This window comes from Cucumis sativus, chromosome 6, assembly GCF_000004075.3.
Source record: "Cucumis sativus cultivar 9930 chromosome 6, Cucumber_9930_V3, whole genome shotgun sequence".
Classification (NCBI taxonomy): domain Eukaryota; kingdom Viridiplantae; phylum Streptophyta; class Magnoliopsida; order Cucurbitales; family Cucurbitaceae; genus Cucumis; species Cucumis sativus.
The window spans coordinates 11143394-11150258 of record NC_026660.2 but is presented as its reverse complement, the minus strand read 5'-3'; the positions used below and the strand labels follow the sequence as shown (position 1 = coordinate 11150258).

The 6865-nt window shown below is 29.6% G+C and overlaps 1 long non-coding RNA gene across 1 annotated transcript; it reads right to left on the bottom strand.

Moving 5' to 3' along the window:
• Nucleotides 1–1304: 1304 nt before the first annotated feature.
• Nucleotides 1305–2729, bottom strand: LOC116404384. The gene is made up of 2 exons (XR_004217230.1): nucleotides 2342–2729; nucleotides 1305–1998 (listed from the first exon to the last, which is right to left on the bottom strand). It is a non-coding gene; the product is annotated as an uncharacterized LOC116404384 (long non-coding RNA).
• Between the last annotated feature and the right edge of the window lie 4136 nt (nucleotides 2730–6865).

Sequence of the window (6865 nt, the reverse complement as noted above, 5' to 3'; positions counted from 1 at the left end):
GCCTAATTGATGAGCACAATTAAACAAAAATGTTAAATTGCCACTATTTTTTCCATATAGTACATCAAAAGGCCTCTTCATAGCTCTTCAACGTTGAACAAAAGAGATAAACCATGTGCACAAATAATAAATAAATAAAGCGGAAAATTGTTGGAAAATTTATATTAATATTGCAATTGGAAAAAATATTTTTTAAAATAGAACATTTTTTAAAACAGTAAAATAAATTAAATATTTATGGGCTATAACAAAAAAAAATTATTTTATTCACGATAGTCTTCGATCACTATACCATATCAATAATGGATGATAGAATTTACTATAGGTTGTAAATATTTTGTAAAATTTACTGCTTTTAAAATTCTCTTACCATTTTCAAAATATTCAAAAAAATAACACAACCTACGTCTCTTGTTGGGTTCATTTCATTTTTTTCTCTCTTTCGGAGTCTTCAAGACTTGTCCATTTTCTCTTTTCTTTTTTTCGTTTTCAATATTAATTTTAATTTCTTTATTATACTTTAATTTTCTTTTGTATAGATAAAATTAAAAATTTTAATTTAATATCAACTTTGAAGTATATACATCCAAAATAACAATAACAAATGAAAGAAAAACATATAGATTAATTACATAATTTTTTTAAAAAAATCATTTCCTAAAACTGTATGGGCAAAAATAGTAAAACATTATAAACATTGCTATTAAATAGATTGAGAAGAAAAATATAATAATAAAATAAAAGAAAAATTACTAAACATATTACAAAAAAATATGGAGGTACATAATAAAAAATAGCAGGAACGATAAATTATTACAAAAACTATTAAAAAGTCATTAAGTTTAAAATAATTATGTAAATAATAGTAAATATGAAAATTTTTATTTTTTTAATCATTATGAATATAATGATTAATAAATCATTATGAATATAATGATGAATAAATCATTAAAATTAAAAACTATAACCATAGAGAGATAATAAAAATGGGTGAATTGATGTTTTAAAAAACTAAATAAAAAAAGAATCCAATTCAGAAAAAAGAAACCATCCATTTTACCTAAATTATTTTTAAATCACATATTTTTTTTCAATTTAAATTTAAAATCACCATACTTTTTCAAATAACACCAAATCTTAGTTCCCTTCTCTTTTTTCTTTTAAAATAAGGGTCGTTATTCTCTCTTTTTAAATGCATCATCTTTTTAATTAGTTTTCAAACCGCTAGTAAGTTTTTTAAGTCAGGTTATTTTAATAAAATATCGGAAATGGTCACGGTATTGATTTTTTTTTAAAGAACAGAAAGACTATTAAATTAAACATTCCTTCTTATCAAGCTCCACAAATTGGAAGAGCCAATTAGGAAAGTCCAAAAACCAATTACAAGAAGAATGAGAAGAAATAGCAAAATGAGCCAACTGGTGAGCTACACAATTGCAACACTTGGAGGCATAACGAAAACTCTTACATTTAAAACAGAGATTAAGGTAGGAGTCTACAAATAAATGATGCCGAAGAGGGATAAAGTGAAATTCAAAGATTGTTTCTTCTTCGCAACACCTCTGCACCACACTCAACCTCTAGATTTGCATTACCCATTTCGATGGCCAGCTTCAGATCATGAAGAACACCCAAAATGTTCAGCAACTTCAGGAAGGAACACAACCATCACAGCAACCACAGACCTCAACCATCTCGAACAACGATATCCAAGTCGGTTTCTAATTTATCCAGATGTCAAGCGCACATCAAAATTAAACTTTAGGCATCCCCTCGCTGAAAGAGACCACGAAAGAGGGGGAGCTGATGCGCATCGCGAACGACCAGGTTAGGACCTACCTCAGATCGCTACCAAGATATCTTAGCGACAAAGAGTCAATCACGTTTTCAATTTCATTGGCAGATTCATCAATCCACTCCATCTTCTTTTCCAATGAAGCCACAGTGGAGTGAACGGTCCTTTTGTTTCTGTCTTCCCAAATTGACCAGCAAATTAGCCTAAATCAAAGAAAAGCACATGTTCTTTTCAATTCTGAAATGTGATGAGCAGTACACATACACCACTAGGGGTGAAAACGGGTTGGGTTGGGAGACATTCTCAACCCAACCCATATTTTCGGGTTATTTGGGTTGGCAACCCGAATTTAGTTTTCAACCCAACCCAACCAGTAAAATATGGATTGGGTTGGGTGGTCGGGTTGAACATTTTGTAAATGGAGATGGACGGAGCATTTTGTAAATTGAGATGGACCGAACATTTTGGCGATGGATTGAACATTTTGTAAAAAAATATATTTTGAATTATTAAAAAATTCAAGAAACAAAATGTTAATGTACTTACGGAGGAGGATCAATATTTGAGATTGGAGATGGACGAAATGGATGTCTCAATCTGAGACGCAAAGGTTGAAATCGGAGATGGGTGAAAGCTACAGGCCGGTCTCGTTGTCTTGGATTAGGACAGAAGGGATGTATTTGATCAAAGATGGACGAAAGAGGAGACGCCAGAGACTTGAGACGAAGGAGAAGGAGACACCGGATACTTGACAAGAGGTCGAAGAAGGAGAAGTCGGAAACTTGAGAAGACGCCGAAGGAGACTCCGGCCTAAGACTTGAAGACACCGGAGGGAGAGGGGAGGTGGAAGTCTAGACTTGAAGACGCGTGAGGGAGAGAGGAGGCGGAAGGCAGAAACGTTGAGAAGGGAGAGGCGGAGGCACCACGGATGAGATTTGAGAATATTATTAACCTAATTTTTTATTTTTTATTAAATAAATATATTTATTTTTATATATTATATTATATTAATTCGGGTTGGGTAGGGTTGAACCGAATTTTTCAACCTCCAACCCGAGACCCAACCCAACCCGAAAAAATCAATTTTTTTTAACCCAACCCAACCTATATTTTAACCTAACCCAACCCAGCTCTTATTATATGGGTTAGGTAGTCCGGGTTATTCGGGTTCAACCCATATTCTTACACCCCTATACACCATGGTTAAATAGGGAACTCTTCTCTTAAATAAATCACATTAATATGCAAGATTAAGGTGGAAAGCTTTTTTAAGAAAAATTTTGATTATTGAGAGAAGATTAGATCCTTACACACTTTTCCGCTATAGTCCAATCCTATCTCTATAAAAGATGAAGGAGATGGGTTGGATTGAATAAACAGCTTGTAGACACTGCCTAGACGTAGTAAAATTTTCATTATGTGTCATACCAACACCACAAATCCGAAATCAATGTTCGACGAACAAGAATTGAAAGAATGTTTGTTATTTCTTCCTCATAAGTTTTTGCAACTTAAATAAACCCCATCCATTATTCTCATCCAAAAGATCTGTCTCTCAAATTATCAAAATGAGGTTGCATCAGGGTAATCAATTTAAAGCATCGAAAACAAGGATGTCATCATTGTCAATGCGTTTGCGAAGACCTTTTTCAATTAAGGATCTTCCCCACAAGATACCTTGTCAAACGTAGGATGGGTTGTCACGCTCCTAACCTCAAAGCCACCCTCTTGGACTTTAAACACCAGAACGTCTGGGTTTTAATACTTAAACTTAACTTGGACTTTAACAACTTAAAAGCATGCAAGACGATAAAACTTTAAAAACACTTAAACTTGAGGAAACTTAACAACTTTTATTCAATCTCAAATACAAAACTTATAGTTTAACATATATTAAATCTAAAACTTTAGGCTCTCAACGCTTAGCACACTTTTAACGTCTGCTTTAACACCTCATCGCTTAACAACTTGCCTTAACCTTCACAATGCAGCCTCAATGTCTTGCTTACTTGGGGAAAGGGAAAACTTAAACTATAAGACAAATACTTAGTGAGTTACAATTTTAGGAAAAAAACTTTAAGTAATACAAGATCATACACAAACTCATTTTACAAGAACGTTTCAAAGGGCCCCATCTCGTGCCAAAACTTTAGGCACACGTTAGTATTTACTTCTTCCTTATTGCCTTGACATTTAAACTTCCTCAATACGTAGACTGCTATGATGACTCGTTTTCACATCAGTATCATCACATAACCTCAACACGTTCAGTCATCCTTCTGTCAAGTGGACTACTCAACGCAAGGCTCTTATGTGCACATAATAGCTAGTTTACGATATGAATAAAGTTAATAGTTTACTAGCATACAAACATCACAAAAAAACGTACTTTAACTTGTAAATTAAACTTTCAATACTCAAGCTTTTCAATATATTAAATGAAATTACGTTACAACATGCATTATACTTTGCATAACATTAAAATCAACATGACGACTTTGGAAAGAAAATTTGTAAGACTTAGTTCTTTTCTTTAAAAAAGTCACTTACGAAGCCGAGTTTTCTTTACTCTTCCCTCTTTCTTCACACCTAGCCTTTCTTTTTCTAGTCTTCATTTTCTTCCTTTCTTCTTAACGTCCATGTAACACCCCAAAAATTTTAAAAACTTATTATGAGTATTACATTAAATGAAACTGGAAGTTATGAAATTTATTTGGTGTAGTGTGTTGGATTAATTAAATATATATATACATGAGTATGTATATTTAATTAAAGATTTTGGAATTTAGTGGAAAATGTTATTAAGTATGACATGAGAGTCCACTCTCCCAAGCTTTTCAAGTATTGTAATTTTGAAGGACAAAAATTTTTCAAAGAAAGAAAGATTGTAACGCCAAAAAGATTTAAAGTAATATTAAATTTAACTATCTTAATTTTATTATGTTGGAACTATTGAGCGTTAATTTTAAATATTTGATTTAGAATCCACGTTAGGTGAAATTAAAATTAATTAAATATTTTTTGGTTGAATATTTAATTAATTAGTATAATTGAAGCTTTCGTGTTAATTAAATAATTTGGATGCTTATTTAATTAAATTGAAGTGTCTAAATTTTTGTTAGGGATTTGATAATTATATGGATATAAGGTTATATATATAATTATTATGGAAAAAAATAAATATAATTTTATTTATGAAAAATTAATTATTTTGGGAGATAATTAATTATTTTGAAAAAAAGGTAAATATTTATTGTAAAAATAAGTTGATATGATTGAGTAAATAAGATAAGAGGAAAAAAAAATAGATTTGTTTAAAAGAAAATTTGAGAATTATATATTGAAATATAATTATTGGAAAAAAAGATGTAGCATCCCACATTTTAAATAAATTTTTATTAATTATCTTAAATTATTTAAATATTATGGAGCTAAAATTGAATTATTAGATTAAGATAAATCATGTTGAAATTTATAATTTACGGATCTATAGAAGAAGATTTGGTTAATTAAAAGATTTGAGGATTTAACTTAATTTTGGATGTTGAAAGGAAAAGTCGATTATGGTGGAATTGAAATTAATTAAATATATTTATACGTGCATGAATATGTATATTTAATTAAGAATTGTAATTTTTAGTAGAATATTGTATTAATTATTTGATTTTGTATAAACAATTAATATGAAAAGTAAAATTAATTATATGATAGAATATAATTATAATCGCTAGGAAATAACATAATTAATGTGAGAAGGGAAAGGCGATTTGACCGACTAGAAAAGATGATGTATTTAATTAGGGAAATAATGATTTAAATAAATATATATGTTTATTATTACTATTTATTAGAAAATTTGCGTTAGAATCTTGAGAATAATGATATATAAAATATAGCACTTTAAATTTTTGTAAATATGTCAAAATTTTCACTTATAAAAATACTCTCTATCTTAAATCTCTTATTATTCGTAAACTATCATTCAATAATTTATTTCTCTTTCTTTTTCTAATGTCCTACTCATTGTTTATTTATTCTTCCACTTTTTAAACTCTAATTATTTATTATTTGTAAACTATCATTAAAAAATTATTTGTTACTTCTGTCTTAATCTTAATTTTGGAATATCAAAAGTACAATAATTGTAATATAAAATATAATAGTCGTTAATTATATTAATTTAACTTTATTGTGATTTTTTTTACTTTATTCGATGTGTATTTTGAGTTGAATCTGATTTCAAATTATTTTGTTTTATTTTTTACATTGTTTTTTGTTTTTGTTTTGCTTGTATTTATGTGTCCACAAATATAACCTAATAATAGTAAGTTAGTCCTTCACGAGTATTTGTAACACCAGTTGAGTCAAATTACCGTTTTATTCTTGAGTTACTTCTAGTCCTAAATACTAGTGCTCCTCTAAAGAACAACCTATTTATGATCACATCAATAAACAAAAATCTATCTCGTGCCATAAAGAGAGTATGACCCTTCATCCAAGTCCTTGAGACACAATTTAAGGGAACACCCATCTACTTATCCTAAAGTCCGAAATGAGTGAATTTCATATTGTGTGATTATGTTCCCAACTCCTTACTCGGTTTTATCCCAAAATGATAAGCATATTGAGTCGGCAATCTAATCACTCTCATTCGTACAAATCAAAGGACAATCCCTCGCGAACAAGAGTTCATAATACACTTAAAATTAAGATTAAGTTACATAGGTCATCCTAATGAAATATAAATCTAATTAGTTAACAAAGTTACATCTAGTGGTTACTATTTTGTGGTTTGGTCTTGCATAAGATACCCTCACTCGGATGTCACCTACACGAACGTGTTTGATCATTATGTTTGTATCAAATATAAAGTGAGTCGTATCCATAATGTTACCGAGATAAAATATTCAGTCTTATCTCTATACTATAAACCCTATAAGCTGATCTCAAACATTGATCCATGTATGTCTCTGCATCCTGTTTGAGACTCATCAAATATCTTAGGATGTTAGTTTATTTGATTTAGATTATTAAGACAAAACTAATAATATAATCATTAACATTTATTGA